The sequence below is a fragment of the Pseudorca crassidens genome, chromosome 3, assembly GCF_039906515.1.
Source record: "Pseudorca crassidens isolate mPseCra1 chromosome 3, mPseCra1.hap1, whole genome shotgun sequence".
In the NCBI taxonomy this organism is placed as follows: Eukaryota; Metazoa; Chordata; class Mammalia; order Artiodactyla; family Delphinidae; genus Pseudorca; species Pseudorca crassidens.
The window spans coordinates 141,679,222-141,704,885 of NC_090298.1; the positions used below are offsets into that span (position 1 = coordinate 141,679,222).

At 41.7% G+C, this 25,664-nt stretch overlaps 2 pseudogenes; one reads left to right on the forward strand and one right to left on the reverse strand.

Moving 5' to 3' along the window:
• LOC137222074 (UDP-N-acetylglucosamine--peptide N-acetylglucosaminyltransferase 110 kDa subunit pseudogene) overlaps positions 1-25,664 on the forward strand; it is a 225,515-nt pseudogene that overhangs the window by 164,334 nt on the left and 35,517 nt on the right.
• Positions 2,852-17,973, reverse strand: LOC137222069 (UDP-N-acetylglucosamine--peptide N-acetylglucosaminyltransferase 110 kDa subunit pseudogene; annotated as a pseudogene).

Genomic DNA, 25,664 nt, shown 5'->3' on the forward strand with positions numbered 1-25,664 from the left:
GACCACTTCATAACCACTATTGTGCCATATAATTTTTTTAAAAACAAGGGTTGGCAATGATGTGGGGAAATTGGCACTTTCAAGCATCACTGGTGCAAATATGAAAAAGAAAATAGTTTGGCCGTTCCTCAAAAAGTTCAACACAGAGATACAGCATGGCCCAGGAACTCCACTCCCAGGTATATGTCCAGGAGAAATAAAAAACATATGTTCACACAAAAACTTGTACATGAGTGTTACATTGTCGTATCATTATTTATAATAGTCAAAAAGTGGAAACAACCCAACTATTCACCAACTGAGGAATGGAAAAATAAAATGTGTTTTATCCATACAATGACTATTATTCAGCCATTAAAAGGGTGAAGGACAGATACATGCTACAACATGGATGCACCTTGAATACATTTTGCTTACTGCAAAAGTCAGACACAGAAGTCCGCACGTTGTGTGGTTCTATTCATATGAAAGGTCCAGCATAGGAAAATCAATAGAGACAGAAAGGCCCAGGGCTGGGGTGAAAGGGGAGGACAGAATGAGAATGACTGATACTAGGTATGAGGTTTCTCTTGGGGATGATGAAAATGTACTGGAATTAGAGATGTTGATTGCAAAACCTGAGTACACTAAAAGCAGCTGAATCACACAGTTAAAAAAAAAATGTGCATTGATGGAATGTGAATTATATCTCAGTCAAAGGATAATATGACAACATTTTTATAGTCATTACTCTTGATCAGTTTCAGGATGGAATTCTCACAGTGACTTCAATGGAGTGGCTTGTATGGGATGATAGTTGAGGCTCAACCCTTTGGGACTAGATGTTCATTTTGAGCTGTTGAATGACGGTGAGGACCAGCCAGTATATTTTCTTCACGGAGGATCAATCCCCATATGTATCCTTGGTTTGAATCCTTGTCTTTTTCTTTTCATATTCCTGAAACAAGTTCCTAGGAAATACATTCACAATAGTGAGAGGTGTTGACATCTTCCTGGCAAAAGTCTTAACTTATTCACAGGTCAAACTTCAGAGCTCCTTATTACTAGCTGCCCGGGGAGTCCCCTGAATCAAAGTAGGGCTTATGAAGATGGATCTTGCATTTTAGCGTGCACTTAAAATACCCAACAGGCTGATCACATGGGGAAAATAACTTTATTTACATGAGACAAGTACAAAGTCAGCACAACACAATGAGGGAGAGTATGGGTGCTGGTGCCTGATGGCCTGAAATCAAATCCTATTTGAACGCCGTGTGTACCTAGGAAGGTTAGTTACTTAGCCCTTCTGTTTCTCAGTTCCCTGGCCAAGGATATGGAAATATTAGTAGGACCTGCTTATTCGTATTATGTCCTGAGGCTAAAAATTAGTAAATACAAAGCCTGAAGAAAAATGATGGGTACTTCATAAGTGCTACCTACATAAATGTTCAAGTATTAAATGCCTGGAAGAATAAGTAGGTCGTCTCCAGAAAGGGCACCTAGGAGGCTACAAACAGGAGGAGAGAGCCTACTTTTTCACATTGATGACATGAGTAAGAAGTTTTAGAGCTCATGGAAAGAATATTATTTCTTGTGATGCACTGTGGGGTGGGCAGAGTAGGGGCTGTGACCCATATTTTATGGTTCAGGGCACTGAAATTTAGACAGATTGAGTAACTTGCCCAGAGTCACAACACTGATGAGTGATGGGTCTGAGGCAGGGGAGGGATAGAGATTCCTGAACACATGGACATGAGATCATGCCCTGGATACACAAACCAAGAGCTCTCCTCACTCCCTTTCCCACATCCTCCTGCCCCAAGGATGCTGCAGGGAGACAGCTGGTACTCGGAGGAGGTGCCTGGCCCAAGAGAACGGCTCAAATCTGGACCCACCTCCTGGCTCTACGTTTCAATCCCTGACCCCAAATACAATGTCTTTCCCCCAAATGCAGACCCCCTGATGGACCGGGGTATCCAAATGTGTGTGCATCTCCCCTCCCTTCCCCCTCAGCACTTGATTCTAGCAGCTGATTTGCAGTCAGACTTCCTGGTGGTCAGGTGACCACCCTGAATGACCAGTAGTCTACTTGACTCCCTAACTGACTCAAAACCCAGGACATTCCAAACCAACTGCCCACATGACAGTTGCACAGCGAATTAGCATCATCTTCAACTGATCAAACCTGGATGATGAGCAGTTAATATTCATTAGCTGGGAACAGGGTCTACTGGGCTGGTGTTTTGGTGGCTTAACAGATGAGGTTTACAGGCCCCCAGGGTCTCACTGACTAGAAACTGACCAATCATCTGAGCAGCTTGGACTAAGCCCTGCCTAAGAGCGGGCAGTGGCTGCATGGGCTCTGAGTGGTCACCTTCCCTGCCCAATCCTCCCTCAGCCAGATCCAGGCTCTGCTGTACAAACTACAGCCATTGCTCCTGAATCTACTTGCTGGTATTATTTCCACAGTACCTTCAATGGAGTGGTTAGTGGGGGTGCTATTTGTGTCCCTATCCTGTTGTTTGGCCAGATGCTGATTCTGATGTGCCTGAACCACCGCTGCGGATGGCCAGCAGATTATCTTGATCGCAGATGATATTCTTGTGCATCCTGTGTTTGACTCCTTTATAATCTTCCTTTTCTTCTTGGTACCCGAGTCATGATCCTGGAAAACACGACAGAAACTGAGAGAACTATTGATATGTTGCTGGGAGAAGACCATGCAGAGGTGTCAATTCATTCCCAGGTCACACGTCTGTTCTGTTTGTTCACCAGCCTCCTAGGGGAGTCTAGGGGAGTCATGTGAATCGAAGCTGGGCTGAGAAGAGGGTGTTGCAATGTGGTGTGCACTTAAAATAGCCAGCAGGCTGACTGCACGGAGACATGACTTTATTTAGTGAGATAATACAGAAAGGGAGCACAGCACAGTGACCGACAGAGTGGGGGCTGGTGCCTGATGGTCTGGATTCAAATCATACCAGAAGCCACATGAACCTGGGAAAGTTATGCAGACCCTCTGTCCTCAGCTCCTTGTTCTGCGATAATGGAAATGTTAAGAGGGCCCACTTATTAGTATTACATGATGAAGCTTAATACAGCAAATCAGGTAGACCCTGATGAAAAATGATGGTTACTTCATAAGTGCTACCTAAGTGTGCAAATATTAAATGTCTGGAAGAATAAGCAAGAAATGTGGTAGTGCTGCCTCCAGAGAGGGGACCTGGATGCCACAGGGCAGGGGAGTGGGGAAGGTTATGGGTGTGATGCTTTAGAGCTTGTGAAGAATATCTGTCATCATCTCCTGTGATCCCCACATCAGCCCCGTGAGGAACTCATGGCAGGTGCTGTGAACCATATTTTATGGTACATGGCACTAAAATGTTGAGATTTTAAGTGACTTTCCTGGAGTCGCAAAGCTGATGACAGATGGATGTGGGACAGGAATGTAGTTGGTTCCCTGGGACAGAAATCCCTGAACCCCTGAATCCTCTAGATGGTGCTCTGGACCCCTGAGCCCAGGGCTCCCCTCCCTCCATGCCCCCAATCCTCCTGCCTGCCCCATGGTTGCTCCAAGGACAGGAGGGGTCTGAGCCAACAGGAGGGCCCATGCCTGACCCGCTGCCTCACTTACATGTTGATCCCTGACCCCACAGCTCTTAAATATCCCTGAAAGAAGGTCCCTTGAAGGATCAGAGGGTCCCATCTACGTCCCTCCTCCCTCAGCGTCTTCACACACTGGGTGAGCCTCCTGGTGGTCTGACCAGTGGTCGGCTTGTCTCCACGTGGCTCAGAGCCCTGGTCTCTCCAAGCCAGTTGCCCACATGGCACGTCTCTAACAAATTAGCTTGGTCTTCAACAACCAGCCCTGGATGCACAGGTAGTGCTGATTAATGAGGACAGTGGCCTGCTAGGCTGTGCTTGGTGGTTTAGTGGGTGAAGGTGGCGTGATCGCCTATTGATGTGAGCAATTGTCTGAGTAGCCTGGGCTACAGCCTGGCTGGGGAGGGGCCGTGGCTGCACTGGCTCTGAGGGCGCACCTTCCCTGCTCATCCTTCCTCATCAAAATCCAGCCCCTACAAACTCCTCATCCATCCCTAGACCCTGCAGTGGCACAGGAGAGAGGCCCATGCCCTTCTAGAGGGACTCCCCCATAGCCACAGCCTAGAGACCCCATCCCAGGACTGTCTCTGAGGATGACCCAGGCCCTCCTAATCTCTGTCACCAAATGTTCATTCCACTAACTCGATGGCATTGTCCCTTCTCTCCACGTTCCCAGGCAGCGCCCAAACACCCAGTGATCCTGTTCACATCAACCACTGGAAATACCACCACGAAATCCCAGTTTCCTTCCTTTCTGAAAACCTCTAGATTTAGACTGCTAATATTTGCTTTTGGATTTTGACATCGACATTCAAAAGTGTTTAGCCTGTAATTTCTCCTGTCCTGTAATATCTGCTGCTGGTATGACATCAGTATTCTCCTGGTCCGATGAAAGCAGTGTGGGTGTGTTCCCTCTGTATCTGTTCTCTGGAAGAGTGTGTAGGAGACGGGCATCGTTTCTGTCTTAAATGTTTGGTAGAAATCAGAGGAAGCCACCGGGCCCTGAAGTTTGTTTTGTGGGGAAATTTTTTGGCATCTCTTTCTAATTGAAGTTTACTTGGTGTATTGTACAGGGCACAGATCTTAAGCGTAGAGCTTTATGGTTGCTTGTAAATATAAACACATCTGTTACCAACATCCAGTTCAATATACAGGACGTCCCCAGCACCCTGGCTGCCCCCTGTAGAAGGGGAGAAGAATAAATGCTAACTTATTCAGTTATAAGAATGAAATCAGTTACTCCACGTATATTCCAAGTGCAGTGATTTACACACAAATAACTCAAAATGAGTGTGGCAGCACAACCAGAAAGTAGTGGAGGCTGTTGGAGGGCTGGGAGAATCCAGTCCCTTTGGGATTTCCGCTGTGGAGGTCGGGCCAGAGTAAGGAAGCTGAGAAGCTTCTCAGAAGCATCTGGGCTTTTACAGAGGGAAAAACTACTGCTCCCCAGAGTGGAGCGCCCATTGTAATTCACTGAGCCCTCCCTTTGCGGAGGGTGCTTTTCTATACTTGTGTGTTATCTTACATAGAAATACTTAAAAAAAAAAAAGAGATCAATTTTGCTTGATGTAACAGCCTTTCACTGTTAAAAGTAAGACCTATATCTAAAATTTATGCTAAATCTGTACAGCTCCGACAGGAAGTAACCGGCACTCACTAGCTGACTCAGGAGCGGAGGAGGAGCAGAGAGGCGGCCCTCCTTCCTTGGCTTCGTGTCTCATTTAAGCTGCCAGACGCTGCACAAGCTCCATCCCCTCTGAGTCTCAGGCTGAGGCCTCCAGGTCACAGTCGTCACAGGTGTCAGACCAGAACCTGCCACACAAAGGCAGGGACTGGAGTCAGTGGGGAGGTGGGCTTCCTGGGGTCGGTGTGTGGGACCCAGGGGGCTACTCAGACACTGCAAGTGACTTTGGGCCCTGACATCCCCCAGGGCTCACATCCCCAGGGCACTGGGGCCTGTTTGCTGCTCTTTGCCAAGTGTGTTCTGGTAGCAGAGAGACCTGTCCTACAGGGGCGATTTAACCTGGGCATTTGGCAGGGCGGCGTTCAAGTGATTGGTCCCCTGAACAGTGAAAGTGATGCAGAGGAAAGGGGAGGCTCTGGGGCTCCAGGGTGAAAAGTGTGGGTCCCTCCCACCTGGGCGCTGTGAGGAGTGGGAGGTCTGATGACACAGGTGGGAGTAGTGACCCTGTCCCTCCAGCCCACACGCAACACGGCCCATCATGAGACCAGCACAGTGGAAGTGGGCAGAGAACCGCAATGTTCCCTTTTCCCCTAATAATCATTTTTCTTTAACACCCCAGCCAAACTTGCCTGTGCTTTTTAATTTAAAAATATCCTGATGCTGTGGTCATAGAATCATAAATTCTATAGCTTTGCTGTATCCCAACATGAAAAGTTTGTAGAAGACACTGCTTTTCAGCGTGTAATAAAACCAGATGTATTTGTTATCTAATTTTAAGGTCATAATTAACTTGGAATGCTGGCCCTTTAACTCATCCTAAATTAGCATTGCTTTGAATTGCCTTCATTTTGTGTGTGTGTGTTGTATTCAATTTTTACACATCTATGGAAAATCTATAGAACCTCAGGTTGAGAAATGGTGCCATGAGGTGACCCAGGCCCTTCAGTGGGGCTCCACAGAGGTTGCGGGGTCCCCAAGGGGTGGGCAAATCCCAGCCAGGTGTGGATCCTGCAGTGTCCCCTACCGGATGCCAGGGCTACCGCGTGCCCACAGGGATGCAGCAGCGCTGGGCCAGGTGAGCTGTCTGCTTGCGTGAGAAGAAGCCCCGGTGCCTCTGTCCTCCTCACCCTTTCCCCAGGACGCCTGAACTGGGGGGTACCAGGGCCACTCCAGATATCTCACCACACCTGGTGATTAACTGGGGATGTTGCCTGCTGACCTCGGCAGGTTGGGAGGGCAAGGCTGGGTCCTGCAGAGGGAGATGTGGAACCTCACCAGGGACACTCTTTACAAAGAGTGAACAACACCTCCAGGAGTGATGTATGTGGTGACCCCACAGATGCCTTTGGTCCCCCATCTAAACATAAGAGCCTGGCATCTTCAGGGGTTCGATGGAACAGGGACTGTTCCCTGGCGAGATGCACTCAGGTCATCCTCCAGTTGCCTGCGCAGATTACCACCATTCTCTTCTCTCCACCTTTTTGTTCACATGCAGTGGTGACCACCTCCGTGCTCTTCTCTGGCTTTTGGGTTTTCCTGAAGCGCAAAAAAAAAAAAAAAAAAAAAGTCAGGGATGGCAAGGGAAGCACATACACTTATTTGCCTTCTGCTCTTCCTCCTACCCTCTCCACGCTCACATTTCCTCTTCTTGTTCTTCCTCATCCTTTTACTTCATCCCTTCTCTTGAATCCAGGACAAGAGAATTTCTTTTTTTTTTTTTAATTGGATGAGTCAGTCTTCTTTTCCTTATTTATTTATTTTTAACGTCCTTATTGGAGTATAATTGCTTTACAATGGTGTGTTTCTGCTATATAACAAAGTGAATCAGTTATACATATACATACATCCCCATAACCCCTCCCTCTTTTGTCTCCCTCCCACCCTCCCTATCCCACCCATCCAGGTGGTCACAAAGCACCGAGCTGATCTCCCTGTGCTAAGCGGCTGCTTCCCACTAGCTATCTATTTCATGTTTGGTAGTGTATATATGTCTGTGTCACTCTCTCACTTTGTCACAGCTTAACCTTCTCCCTCCCCATATCCTCAAACCCATACCGTTTTTATGCTAAGTTATATTCTACATGTACCTGGAAAAATGTTAAAAAGATTTTTAAAGAACTGCGCATCTATTTTTGAAGCTGATTTGCCTGTTCAAGGTTTGCTAGCACTTTATCCATCTCAGTGCTATTTCACTTAGTAAACATATGCAGTTGCCATAATTGCTGCATATGTGTCTGTGTTCCCTTCTAGGTTATATGTTTTTGAAGTTAGAAACTATATTTATATCACAGCCCCTATGTATAGCACAATATCCATTGCTAATTCAGATTGTGCTTTAAGATATGAGACAAAATTTAAGACTTTTATTATAGTCATAAACATCTAGCAAACCAACCAGAAAATAAAAACTAATTTTCAATTGGTTGGCCAAGAACAAAAAAGAGAGGAATACCTAGTGCAAAATCATATCTCTAATAACTACTGTTGGATTTAGAGCACACACATGCTAACCTTATTTTAAAATATCTTCTCATCAAAGATTTGAGGTTGAACCTGAAAAAATTATATCAGAAGTGAAAATAATTATGTGGTCTGACCAGCGTGGATCACACAAAGTAAGTGTATACTATGTATAAAGTAGATAACTACGAGGTCCTGATGTATAGCACAGGCAACTATATTCAATACCTTGTAATAACCTATAAAGGAAACGGATCTGAAAAAGAAATATATATATCTGAATCTCTTGGCGGTACACCTGAAACACAACATTGTCAATCAACTATACTTCAAGTAAAACAAAACAAAACAAAACAAAACAAAGTAAGTGTAAAGGGAAGTATAGTTTTATCAATTCACCTCTGATATCCAATGGACCAACTGAAAGACAACAGAAACTACAACTTTCTAGGAGACAGGACATGGCCAGCAAACCAGGCCGTTACCCTCGGTAACAGTCATACCTGCCAAAAAATATACAGACTAGCCTGCATTCATGAATACATAGGAATTCTTCATTTATCTGGCATTGTTAGGCAATGAAGTATTGTATGTTAGGAAAAGTTTTTTTTAAATGACAAATTTAAGAGGAGTTATTTTAACCTTCACTCGGTAATTTTCTTCTAAAATTAAGAAATGTATCCACTGGTGTATCTAATGTTTCCGTGATAACTCGGGGTCATCAGTTCAATCAACGTTTGCATGAATGATGCAAATGGAAACAAGACAGGCATGCTTACTGAAACTGAAAATGACATGGCACTGGCTGGAGTAACTGATGAGAGAGCAAGAAAAAAAACAAAAATGAAAACAAACCGTGATCAAGAAACAATCAGTCAAGTTCTGACTTTCTGTACTTAGTTTCAAAAAGAGATACCACAAATCCCAGCGAGAGACTCCAGCATCATTAGCTGTCTTTCTCCTTTGTTTCCACCTTCCTTTCCTTTTCCTTCTATCCTAGACTGTTCCAGGCAGTGCTTATAGCTGCTTGCAAGACAAATTCTAATACTTGCTTTCTCTCACACAAACTTCACAATATGTCCATGTGATAAATAGTGTGGAGGTAAAAGAGAATTCATCACAGGGACATCGCCTATGAAAATAAAATTAGAAACTAGCTTCTAAACATGCAGCGAGAAGGGCGTGGTGTCAGGCACTAATTTCCTTGCGAATTCCTCTCCATTTCTAATAGACGTTCTTCTTTATCAAGATCCCTTTTTATTGGTGTCCTATTCCAGACTGCTCCACTCCGCCCATCCTCATCCTGTAAAATACATTCACACTCTTTTGTGACCCTACTTATTTTCCCATTAAATAATCAATTATAGAACTGTCAGAATTAATTACAGAGTGAAATTAAAATACTGGAGTCACTTGGAGGGTTTAAGCAGCTCCACCAGAAAATACTGGGCATGGATTTAAAAGAGGCTGCGTGGGACTTGCTCTTGTCCAAGTTCTTTCTCAAGAAGTATCTGAAATAAGCCTAAATTCAGAGTTAATCAGACTGGCCTTCTTTCTCAGGTGGACTGGAATTCATTGCTCTTTCCCCTCAACTCCCTGATGTCAGTGGCACTTTCCGGAGAGGAGGTGGACTTCTCTGCCTACTGCAGAAGCTCAGTTCCCCCAGGCCCACTCCCTGTCTGAATCCCACACTGGAGGCCAGATGCCAGCCTTCCCAGAACTTTCGTGGTCTCCTTTCAGTTTCCGACCTGCTCAGATTGAGTCCCTCTAGACTCTTTCTCAGCTGGAAACCTGATCTTCAACCCCTTTCCCTGACCTCGATGGTTACCTGCCTACTTTAGGCCTCAGGTGCTTTAGCTATAAAATGATATATTTGTCCTTAATTCTAAAGTCTTCTTTCTAAGGCTCTACAATGTGGTGGCTCCTTGAAAATGTTTCTCTTTGCTGGTTTTAATTTTGTAGAGAATTAAAACCCCAGCCACTCTAAAAGTAAGTTACATTGGATAAGGAAAGTGCGCTTTTGTAGTTAGATTAACAGGGATGGAAGATGACTTAGTATGTTTTAAGATACTCATGATCCGTTCTCGTCAGAGTCGGGGGAAGAAGGGGAAGAGAGTTAATAAAATACCAAAGGATTGTGACAAATTAAGTTCACCAAGATGTAGCTGACTAGTTACTACTTGAATAAGCCACACAAATCCAATTCAAGTTGTCCTTTATTTTTCTAAGAAGGATCCCAGTGAACTGAGTCCCATGTTCAGTAACTCCACGTTCAATGGCTTAGTCTTTAAAAACTGTTATGTTGCTGGAAGAAGAAATATTGCCCATCAGTCCTAATTGATGTCTACCTATCACGCACATTTGGAATAAATCTATTACTTTGACTGATCTCAGTGTAATACATTCCAAAGGGGCAACGAGCACACGAAAATTTATGAAGTCTCCATCTTCTACACTGAAGTGTGCAATAAATTACGTATTATTTGGCCGTGAAATTCACAAGCCATAGAAACCACGCCATTAGCAATGTATACAGTGGTAAAGAGCAGGTAACGAGAATGATATAAAACAAAATAGACTGTGTATGTTGGCACTGCTGCCAATAAAGCAATTATTAAATGCATTCATATGCATCTACGCTAGGTAAGCTCTTTGAGGGCGATTGCTATGAATTCTACATACCTGTCAGGATACTATATATAGCCCAGTTTCTATGGCCTTTATTCAAAGACGCTGAGAAAGGGTTACTCTGGGTAAATTCAGACCTTTTCTCAATATAGAATTTGGTCAACATGCATTCTGAACAGCAAAATTTCACAGTATTTTCCTACACTAATTGCCACCTCAGCAAATGCAGGATTAAGTATAATGGATTATAAGAAGTTAGAAAGGAAAGATGGAAGACAAGAAGGAAGGTAGAAAAAAGGTGGGTATGGAGTACTTCAACATTTACGTAAAGAGTGGACCTAAAACTAACCTGAGGTTTCCCTGAGCTATTAGCATACGCTATGGAAACTCAAATGAAAAAATAAAAAAAACCAGCAAGGGAAACTCAAAGATTCTTTGTTATTTCACTTTACTGCATACACACGTCCACCTTAAACAATCTATATGCTTATATCCAATAAGAGAGCATTGTTTTGCAAGGCTATTTGGGTTCTATCAGCATGTAAAGGTCGGACAACTCAACTTTAGCAGAGTTAGCCTTCAGGTGAATAATTGCTTCTTTCAGGTTGCGAGCATTTGAATTTTCCAGAAATGTTTCCCAAAATATGAAAACTAAAAGAAGGGCCCTAGGACAGCGTCCTTTAGAAGTTTTATAGTATCAAGGCTTTTGGAGGAAGAGAATCCTTGTCGATTATCAACACAGTGATTCCAAGCAGGTCAATTTTTGCTGAGAATATTATGTAACAGAACCCACTTCACCTCCATTATACTGACAATGATCTTCCTTACTTCAACCTTGTGCTTCTTAGTAAACTTGAAAATACTGAGCCAAGAACAGACAGTGACAATGCCAGAGACTCAGATGTACCTATAGGTGCCTTCAGACAACATCAGCCACCCAGGCTAAAGTCCTGGTTTAAAACATCCCAACATGAATGAATCTCAAAAACCATATGCTGAGCAAGTGAAGCCAGATCAAAAGGGCACCTACTGTATTATTCAACTTACATGAAATTGTAAACTGGGCAAAAGTCATCTCTAAAGATAAAAAGCAGATCCGTGGTGGCCTTGGGGTGGGAGATGGGGATACTTTTGCAAAAGCCTAGGAGGAAACTTTCTAGGGTTTTAGGATTGTTATCTATCTTTATGCGAGTGCTAGTTATACAAATGTATACATTAATTAAAAGTCACTGAACCCTTGACTAAAAATGTCTGCATTTTATTGTATGTAAATGATACCTTAATAAGGTTGATTACAAAATGAACCAAAACCAAAACAAAACTGAAGAAAAACCTCTCAAGACCTCAAAGAAAATATACTGTTTTCTTCCAGGGTACCAGATTGGAAATGAGGCATTGGTCTGTTCTACCCTCAGATTATCTCTAGGATTATCTAGTCTATTTTAAAGCACTAGAGTCCCCTATAAGGAAAACTCACCCCATGTTTAATTACTTTGATTTCTTCTGTGCCTGTTCTCCCAACACAGTGAAGCCATTCACAGAAGAAAAACCACCTTTTTCCAACTTTGCATCATCACATATTCCTTCCAAAGCTATTATGTATGGAATGAAATTTGGCTACACTTCGTAAAAATCTAGCTTTTTGAGGCTTACAAATCTTAACAGTTAACCTATTGTCTCCACTGGAATTTGCAAAAAAAATTATTTTGAAAAGGAATCGTTGAGACTTGACAGTTTTGTTTTTTGTGATTTTCTCTTCCCCTAAGAGAGAAGTGAGTAGGTATGAGAAACACATACATAAAGCAAAAAAAATTATCTTGCTGCCTTTGCATGGTTATAATTTATAGGAGGCCCTTATCAACAATAATCTATTATCAGAATCAATAAAATATAATCTCCATGAAGGACAGGCCAGGATATTTGTCTCTTTTTCAGCAGATTACAATACAAACCACATTCATGGATATGCTTCTTGATGATCTTTGTAATACTGTAACAGTTGCCCATTTCCTCATGCCTCTTCCCCTTAACTTCAACCTGGTTTTTCACTAATGACCTCACATTTCCTTCTCTAACACTTGGTTGTGGGCCTCTTTTGCAACTCCAACTCGCATTTCACTCTGGAACCAAAGGAAGACTCACACCTTCCTGCTTTTTAGTGATACCTCAAGGTCATTACCATATTGTGATCACCCTGAAGAATAGCCAGACAATTGTTATTTCAGAGCCATCTGACAGTTTGTAGCTCTAAAAATTAACTAAGGACCGCATTTGTCAAAAATATCCTAGTTTAAGATTTTGGTAATACAGCAACAGTAATTCCAAAGTCATTATGCTACAGTTGCAGATTAAATAGACTAGAAAAAGGAAGCTTGCCAGATGGTGGTTTACATTACCTACAGACTGTCTCGGTTCAAGGTTAACTTCCCTGGGAGAAAACCCATAAACCCAGAATCATCAAAAATAACCTGCACGTGCAGAGGGGAGACAGCTTTGCTTGTCAAATTTTACATTCTTTCTGATCTCTGGGCCCTGGTGATTTATCTCCCATGGAATGGAATAAGGAGGGGAACAAGTAGGGACAGTCCCTTCGAGCAGCGGCCGCATGCCTGGTATGTCCTTACCTGCTTTCAAGGCTGACTGCTTCCCACACATATGTTGCCTTTTTTAAGCCTCAAGCCCTCGATCCTTTGCTGAAATACAATAATTTCATTTCTATGGTTTTCAATACCAAAAACTCAACCTCCAGGAGGGCTAGAGTCTAATTTGTACTCCAAACCAAGTAGCAGTGCAGTTCGCTACTACCGAGGCTGAATCCATAAAGACTTCAAGACCACGTCCAGAAGACAAGTTATTATATATAATACCGTAGAAGGTCTGAAACATAATTATCATATACATAGCTGGTCCTTCAGAGCTTTTTACCTATAACATGTTTCTTTGATGAAAGTTATTTAATGTACTGGAGATAACTGTGACTTACTGATCAAATATTTGAATACTTATACTTATCTGGGATTTCATTTCTGCTGAGAGAAAAAGGAAGAACAGGACTCACTAAAAAAAAAAAAAACTTTAGAAATGAAAGTAAAAATCTTATCACACACTATGACTTTTGGAAGCAGCATAGAGGGGCAGTCAACGGTAAAACACTGGTGAAATAGGTCAACACTCTAGGCCAAAAATCCATTATTATTATCATCAGTGACAGTACCACAACTGTGCCCTTCAGAATTAATAATCACTCCTAAGGATCTTCATTTGGCACCAGATGATGCGGTTAAGAGAAACGCTCTGGGAGGTTTTGAATCAGACTTGGTTTTTTGTTAGCCAAGTTACAGGAGAATTTTTAAAGTGGGGGGACGGGAAGAAGGAAATGGACCAGGAAAAGAATTTAAGCCATCATCTATAAACCAACAAAGCACTGATAGTTCCAAACATTATGTCAGACACTGAAATGACTGATATAGACTCAAGTGGTTTATAAAACCTATAAAAAGACTACACCAGCAAAATCCCCATTTATCTGTAGAGTTCAGAAACTAAAACAAGGAATATTTTAGCTTAAAACCTTATCTCAAGAGAATCATATACACTTCACATGAATAAAAATACCTGAAACCAAACATTTTTAAAAGCTCCAATACCCAAAATATAAAGAAAAATATTAATCCAGAAGACTCAATCAATCCATGATAATCACAAAACGGCTGGGCAATCTCTATCTCCCTTCCACACTAACCATCCATCCCATGGAAGACCAAGGGAGATCAGACCTTCCAGACTTACCTTCCAGACCTTCCAGACACCTGGCTGCTGCAAAATTCTATGGAGACTCCTTGTGGAACAGCAGTTTCCCATCTCTTGTGTCTCTTCCTATCGTGATCATGCAGGAAGCAAGTCTGGCTGTGCTATTTCTTATCATTGTCTGTCACCCATCTGCAACATGGTATTGTACAGATAAGGAAAAAGTAGTTCCCTTTCCCCCAGAAGGTTGAGGCTCAGGTACAGGGGTAATTCTCCTGTGCACACAGTCCTTATTTAGGCCGACTCAGTGACTTCAACAGGCTTAATCATGTGATCAGGTTTGTTGCCAGCTGCGTAATGCTCCCACATCTGTAGATAGAGCCGCTCTAGGTCCATTGCGTATTGTTTGGTGTTGAACAGAGGACTAGATGTTCTCTGCTTCCAGACTTTGCCACGAAGTTTCTTCAGGTATTCTAGATCAGTTCCCAGTTTCACAGCTATGTCTTCATATTCTTGTCTATTTTGAGCAATAAGCTCACGATAGCCTAAACAAGTGAGCTGGGAAGCTGCAACTCGGGAAGCAAGAGTCTCTCCTGGCATAGTCACCATGGGTGTCCCTGACCAAAGGACATCCATCCCTGTGGTGTGTCCATTACAGAGTGGAGTGTCCAAGCAGACATCAGCCAGCTGGCCTCTCCGAACATGTTCCTCTTTAGGAGCAACAGGTGAAAAAATGATACGGTTCTGGGGAAGGCCCATATTTTGTGCATACTGTTGAATATTAGGTTCTCCTACTGCTGGAAAACGCAACAGCCACAGTACACTATTGGGAACACGCTTCAGAATATTTGCCCACATCTGCAAAGTAGATGGGTCAATTTTATATAACTGATTAAAGTTACAGTACACAATGGCATCTTCCGGTAACCCGTACTGAGAACGTGTGGTTACAATAATGGTACGGGGAACCTCCTCTCCAGTGGCAGCCTTAATGTTGATCTGGGTAGTTGCCAGTCCATTGCTAAGACTGAATCCATTAATTGTTATCTGAATTTGTCCTCTGTTAATCATTTCAATAACTGCCTCTGCAATAGTATTCATAGGAATGACAGGCATATTAAGAGCTGTATTACTGCTGTTTGCACTGTCTCCTCCATCAGGACATTTCGTCTTGACAATCTGCACATCTGGGAGACTATCAAGAAATGCTTTGAGGTCGATGCCATTCAGCACAATCCGATTGTCATAAATGTGCCCATTGGACTGAAAATCGATGACTGCTTTCTTCTTCAGGTGAGGGAACATATTAGCATGATCACCAATAAAGAAAGTATGGGGCATATAAGCCAGTTTCTCAGAATACTGCTCAGCAACTTCAGCAGGTGAAGTTTCCTGATCAGTGATGATATAATCCATGAAAAGCACGCCACTGGTCCCAGGGTAGCCCAGCCACATTGCCTGAATAGGAGCTGGCCTGAGAGAAAAGAGTTCATTTCGAGCACCCCTGGTATAACCATTCATATTTACAAGGATGTGTATACCATCTTGATGGATGCGATCAGCTGCTTTCCCATTGCATGGAATCTGAGAAAGATCAATGAAATGATGGGCTTCTGCCATCACCTTCGCTCGGAAGTTTGTGCCATCATGTGGGCTCAGGGCATAACAGAATACCTCAAATTTATCAGGATTGTGCATGCCTGGAATAGACTGCATAAGATGAGAAGTAGGATGATTCCCAAAGTCAGAACTCACGTATCCTACACGCAGTCGACCATCACTGAGCTTCAAGTCTTTTGGATGTTCGTACGGTGGTTTGTGAAGGACACTGATCTCATCCAAGCAGAGGTTCCCATGGCTCTCAGCAATAGCCTTCCTGAAGCCATGAGAAAGAGGATAGAGCATACTATGATGAGGCTGCACAGAAGGCAATCTATTCTTCTCCAGCTGGTCAGCCACAATGCTGACCAACTTCTTCATTCGCTCATCATAGTCTGTCCAATCATAGACAATCTGCAGGCAATGAGCCAAATCACAATAAGCATCAGGAAAATCAGGTTCAAGCTTCAGAGCAGTGCGATAAGAAGCAATTGCTTCTGGAATATTCCCTGAATACTTGTGAATGGAAGCCAGATTGCTGTGGGCATCCGCAAGTGCAGGGTTAATCTGAATGGCACGAATATAACACTGCAAGGCTCCCTGAACATCCTGCATCTCCTTTAGAGTGTTTCCCATGTTACAGTAGGCATCAGCAAAGGTAGGACTGATTCGAACAGCCTCCTTATAATGCATCAGAGCTTCCTGCAGTTTTCCCTGCTGCTGCAATACACTTGCTAAATTTGAATGGGCAACAGCAAACTCTGGGAAGACTTCTAATGCTTTACAATACAAGCGAACTGCCTCTTCAATGTTCCCCTGGTCTCCTTTGATATTGGCTAGGTTATTCAGAGAGTCTGCATGGGTGGGACACAGCCGCAGAGCTGTATTATAACAATCTTCTGCTTCGGCAACACTGCCCTTCTCTTCCAGAGCGTTGGCTAGGTTGCAGTAAGCATCAGGGAAATGTGGTTGCAACTCAATAGCTCGCCTGTAGGTGTCTATTGCCAGATCTATCAGGCCTTGCTCATAGTATACACAAGCCAGGTTGGCATGTACCACTGCATGATTTGGGCTCAAGCTTAGGGCACAAAGGTAAGCTGCCACAGCTCTGTCAAAAATCCGTGCCTCTTGCAAGACATTTCCTAAATTGATATAAGCATCCAGAAAACTGGGGTCAAGGGTGACAGCCTTTTCAAAGTGATGAATTGCAAGCCAAATCTCCCCTTGTGCATTGAAAACACAGCCAAGATTACTCCAAGCTACTGCAAAGTTCGGTTGCGTCTCCATTGCTTTCAAATAACATGCCTTGGCTCCTTCCAAGCGACCCAGGGCTTTGAGCAGGTTCCCCAGGTCACTGCGAACACAGTACAAATCAGGATTGCACTGAAGAGCAGAGACGTAAGCTTGTACTGCCCCTTCCATGTCGCCTGCTGCTACCAAAGCGGCTGCCAGGTTAATATAACCATCGATGAAATCTGGCTTGAGATGCAATGCATGCCGGTAATGCTCAATTGCTTCCTGCAACTGTCCTCTTTCCTTGTACACATTCCCCGAATTCGAATAGGCTTCTGCCAGAAGAGGGTTCTGTTTAATTGCCAGAGTACTAAAGTGGGCAGATCTGTCCAGCCTTCGACACTGGAAGTGTAGAGATGAAAGTAATAAAAGTACTCCAGTATTGTCTGGCTCTTGTCTCCACAGCTGCATGCAGTGTCTCTCAGCTGCCTCAAAATCTCCTGCCTGATATTCTCGATGTGCCAACTCAGCTAACCCTTGGAAGGAAAGCATACATTTCGTTGGTTCTGTGCTGTCGGCCACGTTGCCCACAGAAGACGCCATCTGGAGGGTCTGCAGAGAGTGAGAAAAGGGGGTAATTGAGTCCCGCTGCCGCCACTACTGGCAAGAATGTTTCTAGAGGTAGCAAATACGAGGGCAGCAGCCATACCACTGCTTTGGCAGGCTTAAGCGGCGGCGACAGTTACAGGCACCGAACCTTAGGAACTCTGGTTGGTCGTCTAACTCTCACGCTCTTGAAATCTTAATTCTTAACCCTGCCCTCTTCCACCATTTTTCTCCTAATCAGGGAATAAAAATTACCTATACACTTGCCTTAGAAGAAATCAAAAGTCAGTAGTCCAAACACTTTTCAAAATTTTGTTTTCTGCCCAGTCGGAAAGGAAATACATGATTGACTTTACTTCATCATTCATATAGTCAATGTGGAAAACATTAGGGCCGTGAATTTCAATACAGTAAGATCAGAAAATTTTAAATTGGCCTTCCCAAACCACTAATAAGTAATCGATGTTGTATATAATGCTAAAATCTTAGAGACTGAGTTTGATATTTTAAAAGTTCTGAAAGGATTAGCTAATTTCTCTTCTCATGCCTCAAACCAGAGTATTACTTTTTTAAAAATAAATTTATTTATTTTTATTTTGGCTGCATTGGGTCTTCAATGCTGCGTGTAGACTTTCTCCAGTTGCGGCGAGCGGGGGCTACTGTTTGTTGCGGTGCCTGGGCTTCTCATCACAGAAGCTTCTATTGTTGTTCCACAACTCTATGGGTTCCTTTTTAGGTCCTATGAAGAACCCTAGAAATTAATTCATGGAATTATAGGTTTTTGCAAAATTGTCAAAAGTGAGATATTTTCACTTCCATCAGGTAAGACCAGCGTCTCTTTCTTTGCCAATTTTCCTTCTATCATATTCCGCTATGTTGGATCATATTGGAATGGCCACAGGCTTTTTTGATATCTGGCTAAGGAGATTTTCTTTTGTTCTGTGGTACGCGGACCTCTCACTGTTGTGGCCTCTCCCGTTGTGGAGCACAGGCTCTGGACGCACAGGCTCAGCGGCCATGGCTCACGGGCCTAGCCGCTCCACGGTATGTGGGATCTTCCCGGACCGGGGCACGAACCCGTGTCCCCTGCGTCGGCTGGTGGACTCTCAACCACTGCGCCACCAGGGAAGCCCTAAGGAGATGTTTTAAGTGAGGCTATTATGTGATTTTCAGACACCACCATATGTAATTGACTATATACCATCCCATTACAGGAATAACTTCCAGTACTCATACTGACTATTCTACTGACTTAACTAGCACAAGACACAGAAGCATAAGGACAAAAACCACCTTACAATATAGCCATGTCTTGCACTTCACAGCTCTCAAAGCATGTGCGTTTGAAGAAGAAAAAAACAACTGAAAAGTACAAAACCAGAAGCTATTCTGTGGAAAATTATTTCAATCATCAGGCATGTGAAAGATAAGTCAAAGATTCAGTTCTCATCAATGCTTAGTCAAAACGGAAATTTTCTTCTGTCAAGAATATACTCCAGGGGCTTCCCTGATGGCGCCGTCGTTAAGAAGCCACCTGCCAATGCAGGGGACAAGGGTTCGAGCCCTGGTCTGGGGAGATCCCACATGCCACGGAGCAACTAAGCCGGTGTGCCACAACTACGGAACCTGCGCTCTAGAGCCCGTGAGCCACGACTACTGAGCCTGCGAGCCACAACTACTGAAGCCTCCGTGCCTAGCGCCCGTGCTCTGCAACAAGAGAAGCCACCGCAATGAGAAGCCTGTGCACCGCAACGAAGAGTAGCCCCCACTCCGTGCAAGTAGAGAAAGCCTGCCTGCGCACAGCAACGAAGACCCAACACAGCCAAAAATAAATAAATAAATAAATAAATAAATAAATAAATATACTCCATGAACAATGTGTGTAATGGAATGGTGTGAATGAGTATTTTATCAGAATTCCTGTAATGCACAAACCTATAGCAGTACTGAAATCAGTAATGCATTTATAATAGTAAATATTTATGAGGAAGTAATCCTTAGAGGTTTTCTCAAAAGTTAACAATGAAAATTAATGTGGCATTATCAGTAATAAATTGTGAAGCTGAAATAAACTTTTCTAAACTATTAATAACTAGAAGCAAATTCTAATCAACCATGTTACAAGAAATCTATGTCTAAAAACTACAAAGTTTATTTCTTAAAATTTTATTTCAAAAATACATAAACTGTCATATGAGGAGGCAGTTAAAGAATATATAGCTAAAAGAGTGGGGGAAAAGTTTTATAGAGACACATCTGGCAGTAGTTCATTTTTAAATGTCATTTTTCTAGATTTTGTGACACCTATAGTATTGATATTTGAAAGCATTTAAAAAATTGTAATTTGAAGATTTGCTACTTCCAGGTAGAATAAAATATTTTGAAGCAAAACAACGTTTCCACTGAGAAAAACAACAAAAAGCCAAATAAAATAGCCAGCATTCAATCAAAAACTTCTAGACAAACCAAGAGATAGAATCATATGGCTAAAATTCTAAGAAAAGAACAGATAATACAAAAATATTTATATAAGATATTGTGTATCTTTATCAGGAAAAGTCTTTATCAAGAAAAGACTTTAAAATCATCAGAATTAATATTATATTTTATTTGTATATTATATTTATATATAGATATTTATATATTTATATAAAGAACTTAAAGATAAAGCCCTAGTTAAGGCAGTGACAATAGCAGTAGCAGTGGGAGTGAAAAGAAATGGTTATATTCAAGCATATTTTGTCAGGAAAAGTCCAAGATCAAATGTCTGACTGCATACATGGGATGGATAGACGGAGTTGGAAAAATCAAAGTTAACTATAGAGGTTCTAGTGAAGATGGGGTTGACGTCACCCAACACAAGGGGCTGCGATCATCCCCAAGGTTTAGGAGACTCAAAGGGAAGGTCATGGTCAGAGGCAAAGTTAATTGGTGGGAAAATAAGACTCCCAGTCTCTCCATCTCCTTATACCAGTTTTTTTTTTAACATCTTTATTGGAGTATAATTGCTTTACAATGGTGTGTTAGTTTCTGCTTTATAACAAAGTAAGTCAGTTATACATATGTCCCCATATCTCCTCCCTCTTGCATCTCCCTCCCTCCCACCCTCCCTATCCCACCCCTCTAGGTGGTCACAAAGCACCGAGCGCATCTCCCTGTGCTATGCGGCTGCTTCCCACTAGCTATCTATTCCTTATACCAGTTTTGTTTTTCTGCTCATATACGTAGCAGCATTTCATTCAAGGGGAAAGTCATTGATCTGACTGGTCAAATTAAACAACATAGTTCAAGGCACATTTACAGTGGTTAGTTCCTCCACAATTTAGAAAGTCACATTCACAAGTTCCCTCTTCCTACGCCGTGGAACACATTGGCCATTCCTCCAAAGTTTCCACTCCACAGAGTGGACCAGAGATGACGTGAGCCCAGAACTGAGAGCTTGGCATGAGATGGTGTCAGCCCCACGTAGAGCTCTGGCATAAGTTATAACCCAACCCAGCTCTACAGAGAGCTCTGCATGGAATCCTGGGAGTAAACTCAGCCATAATAATGGGATTCTGTTTTTCATTTGCTTTTCTTCCTTGCTTAACTTTCCCTGGCCACTCTGACAAACAAACTTTCAGGCATTCCTGGGCCACTCACTAACTTTATTCCATTTAATCTCATCCAGATTCCCAAGAAAATTACTAACTATAAGGAGGGAAATTTGGAACATGGTGATTTTTAGATGCCTGAAATATACAAGTCATTGAATCCAGTTAACTAGCAAATTATCTGGATCTCAAATATGCCAGTAGAATAGCAGACTAAGCTCAATTTAATGTACTCTTACTGGAGACAGATGTAAATTCTGGGTCAATTTTGAAAAAGTTAAAAGGACATAGCTGAGATTAAAAGAAAGAAAGGAACACCTGCATGTTTCAGAAAGTAACAGAGAAATTAAATCCAGAGAAAGAAGAGCGGACTGATGTCTGTGGGTTCCGTTCCTTAGTATAGGCCTTATGTAAATAGGGGCTGGAGCTAGAAATCTAACATTACCTTGAGGCCAGGAATTTAGACTCAGGATGGAACAATATTGAGAAGTTGGTACAGATATCCCACAGAAATTTCATGAGGAACTGCTTAGTCCATTAAGAGGGCCAAGGGCGGTGGTGAGGAAGATTGATATCTCTTGAAAACCTTCAGGTACAGAAAACATCAACACCTCTGAAAAGTAGGCCTGTCCTTCCCAGCGTTGTGATGGCCAGGTTGTCACTAACCTGTAAGGCCCTGTATGAATCAGAAACTGCAAGGAGAGTAATTCAAAGAAAAACAGATGCAGGATGGGTGTGGCAGTAAATCCTAGGACGCTATCAGAAACAAAATTAAAACCACTCTAAAGGGAAATTTTAACAAACCAGAGCAGATATATCCTAACCAGAATAGAATAATAATTCTGAGGAAGTTACTTTAGTTATTTAAGTAATATTCAATGCATTTCCATGGCCAGGCCCTTTAGAAGAATTCTAAAACATATACAAACAATTCGTTTACATCTTATATATCCCACCATCCAGAGCCAAATTCACTTAAGTACTGTACTGGTGGAAATTGGGCAGCACTATGGAGACAATTAAAAGGTGTTTACCATCAAAAAATGTCAAGGTAAGAAAGATAATGTCTAATTTTTAATTATCCTGTGGTTTATTGAAATCTTTTGGAAACCCAAAATAGAGAAAACCTAGGAGGCAATGAAGACTTAAATCTTTAGAGATTTATCAACTCATCTATAAAAGCTTTATTAATCTCTTCTTTTAATACCATTCTGGAGAGGTATAAATGTGTCCAGTGATAGGGTTGAAGAAGCCTGAGAGAATTTCAATTGTTTACTATTCTTGGTCAGCTATTAAGACCTTTCAGGAGCATCTTGATTTTCATGGCATCATCCAACAAAAAGCAGGATATTTTACAGAAAGTCCTGGTCCACTTTTTGGCTTGCTTTTGTGTTTATGTTTTTGGTTTTCTCACATTGGGCAGTACATTAGGTTACCTATTGCATACTCCCTCATTCATGCATGCATTTATTCAAACAATATTTACTGAGTTGAGATATTTAATTAACACCCAATAAATGATGTTTAGATGAATGAATGTGCTTTTTATCAAAGTAAGTGTAAGTACTGAGAAAAATTACAGAATATATGATCCCAGCCCCACAAAAGTGTATAATTGTGTTGAGGATATAACATATGCTGGTGAAATAACTAATATATCATATTGGACAGTCTCTAAGTTCAAACATGAGTTTTTATACATAATCAGAGCCTAAGGAGGACAAAGAAGGGACAGTTCATTATGGGTTGAATCTATCAATAAATGTACATTTCAGATGAGATTTGAGATTGACCTTAAAGAAAGAAGAGGACTTAGATATATGAACAGAGAACAAAAAAGGCATGGTGATAGCATGTGCATAGATAGTGGGGCCCATATTTATGTTCTTCATTAAAGACAGTCAGAGATAACCCAAATATAACTGTTTCCATGGGTCCATTCTCAGTATCCAAACAAAACGGCAAATCCTATCTTAGTAAAACTAATGAAAAACACAGTCTTTAACAAAGACATTGTGAAGGAAAGCGGGAGAGGAAGGCTTGCATCCCACACCACACAACAAAACTTATTTAATTATTTGTTTCATTTTCTCCCTCTGAAAATTTCCTCTCCCTCTCTCTGTACGTCTCTCTTCTCCCACATCTGGCCACACTCTACCAGCCACCTTTCCAGATCTTTCCAGAACTCTCCATCCTAGTTTCACTATGCCACAAGTTAAACATCTCACAGGTCTCCAGGACGCATCCTCATCACTTATTCCACAAAGACAAACAAAGGACACTTCTCAGGATCACGTTTCTTGGAAGGAAGAAGTCACGAGGAGTGATCATAAATAATATAAGGTGGAGAGCAGTGACTTAAAATACCATTTTTCCTCTTAGAATGTGAATACAGGGAACTTTGGGAAACTAGAAAATCTAGAAAGGATTCATTGATAATTATTTATTTTCAATGAATAAAATAAAATGTAATCATACGGCTAAACTCTGACAGATTAACTTTTTCAAAAGTTGCTTTCACACACCTTCACTATTGGGATGTTTGATAAACACATCTTTCTTCTTTCTTTGCAGATACTGGCACCAAACTTTCAAACCATAAGAACCTTCTCATAAGTCCCTTTCCAGGCAAGATTAAGGTATCACAATCCAAACAGATTTTTGAAGAAGATAACTGGTTGAAAGCACAGGAAAAGAGCTGGGTTGCTCTTTTTCAACGGTCACATAATGAGTAATGTGGGAATTGGTTTACAAAGTCTCTCTCCATGAGGGGCTAAGGTTAAGATTAGAACTTCTGAGGCCAGAAGAGCAAAATAACTACAACAACACACATATTTTCAAGAGCCGCCCTTTGGATGTGAGGGATTGATTTTTCCCACTCTTTTTTCAGCAGCCCACCTGGTGTCTTTAGTAAATGACATAAGAGAATACAGTGTGGCCAAGAAGGCTTAGATTTCCTTAGCCCCAAGTCAGATATTCTCAAGTGACTGTCCACTCAAATTAAAAAGAGAGATTTACAAGAGGAAACTGGATACAACTGAGTGTACTTTTATTTCAGCCCTTTACCTGAATGTTTTGTTTTGTTTTCAGTTCTCCACTGAAGTTGCCTACATTAATATATTTTTAAGAACATTTCCTTACGTTGAAGTATTCATTCAGTATATTCATTTACTATAATTGAGAAAAGCCAAATGACTTAGGCAAATTCATTTCTATATTGCCACAGCAGTGTATTGTGAACTAAATGACACCTGGCAGTTGTTTACTCAGATACTAACTCAGTTAGAAGGCAGAACAAGGATACCTACCCATTCAGGGAAGGAAAGGTCACTTAGCCTCTGTAGCTGTCTTAGGTCTCTTATCATCACAGTAACAAATTGAAGACTAAAAACCATACGATCATCTCAATAGATGCAGAAAAAGCTTTTGAAAAAATGCAATATCCATTCATGGTAAAAACTCTCCAGAAAGTGCGCATACAGGGAACATACCTCAACATAATAAAGGCCATATATGACAAGCCCATAGCTAACATACTCAATGGTGAAAAGCTGAAAGCATTTCCCGTAAGATCAGGAACAAGACAAGGATGCCCACTCTCACCACTTTTATTGAACAGAGTTTTGGAAATCCTAGCCACAGCAATCAGACAAGAAAAAATAAATAAATAAAAGGACTCCAAAATGGAAAGGAAAAAGTAAAACTGTCACTGTTGGCAGATGGCATGATACATAGAAAATCTGAAAGACACCATCAAAAAACTATTCGAGCTCAAACATGAACTTGGTAAATTTGCAGGATACACTAGATTTCTATATATAAATTTTGTATTTCTATACACTCACAGTGAACTATCAGAAAGAGAAATTAAGGAAACAATCCCATTTACAATCACATAAAAAAGAATAAAATACATAAGAATAAACCTGCCTAAGGAGGTAAAAGACCTGTACCCAGGAAACTATATGACACGCATAAAAGAAATGAAAGATGACACAAACAGCTGGAAAGATATACCATGGTCACGGATTGGAAGAATTAATATTGTTAAAATGACCATCATACCCAAGGACATCTACGGATTCAATGCAGTCTGTATCAACATATTAAGGGCATTTTCCACAGACCTAGAACAAATAATTTTAAAGTTTGTATGGAAACACAAAAGATCCTGAATAGCTAAAACAGTCTTGAGAAAGAAGAACACAACTGGAGGAATCATGCTCCCTGGCTTCAGACTGTGCTACAAACCTACAGTAATCAAAACAGTATGGTACCGGCACAAAAACATCCATCACTGGAACAGAATAGAGAGCCCAGAAAGAAACCCATGCACTTATGTCAATGAATCTATGACAAAGGAGGCAAGAATATGCAATGGAGAAAAGTCTGGGCTTCCTTAGGGATGGTTTCATCAATTAATTTGTTTTCTTAAATGGACCATACTTTTCCATGTCTTTGTATACCTTGTGAGTTTTTTGGTTGAACATTTGGCTTTCAAATATTATAATGTGGTGTCTATGGAAATCAGATTC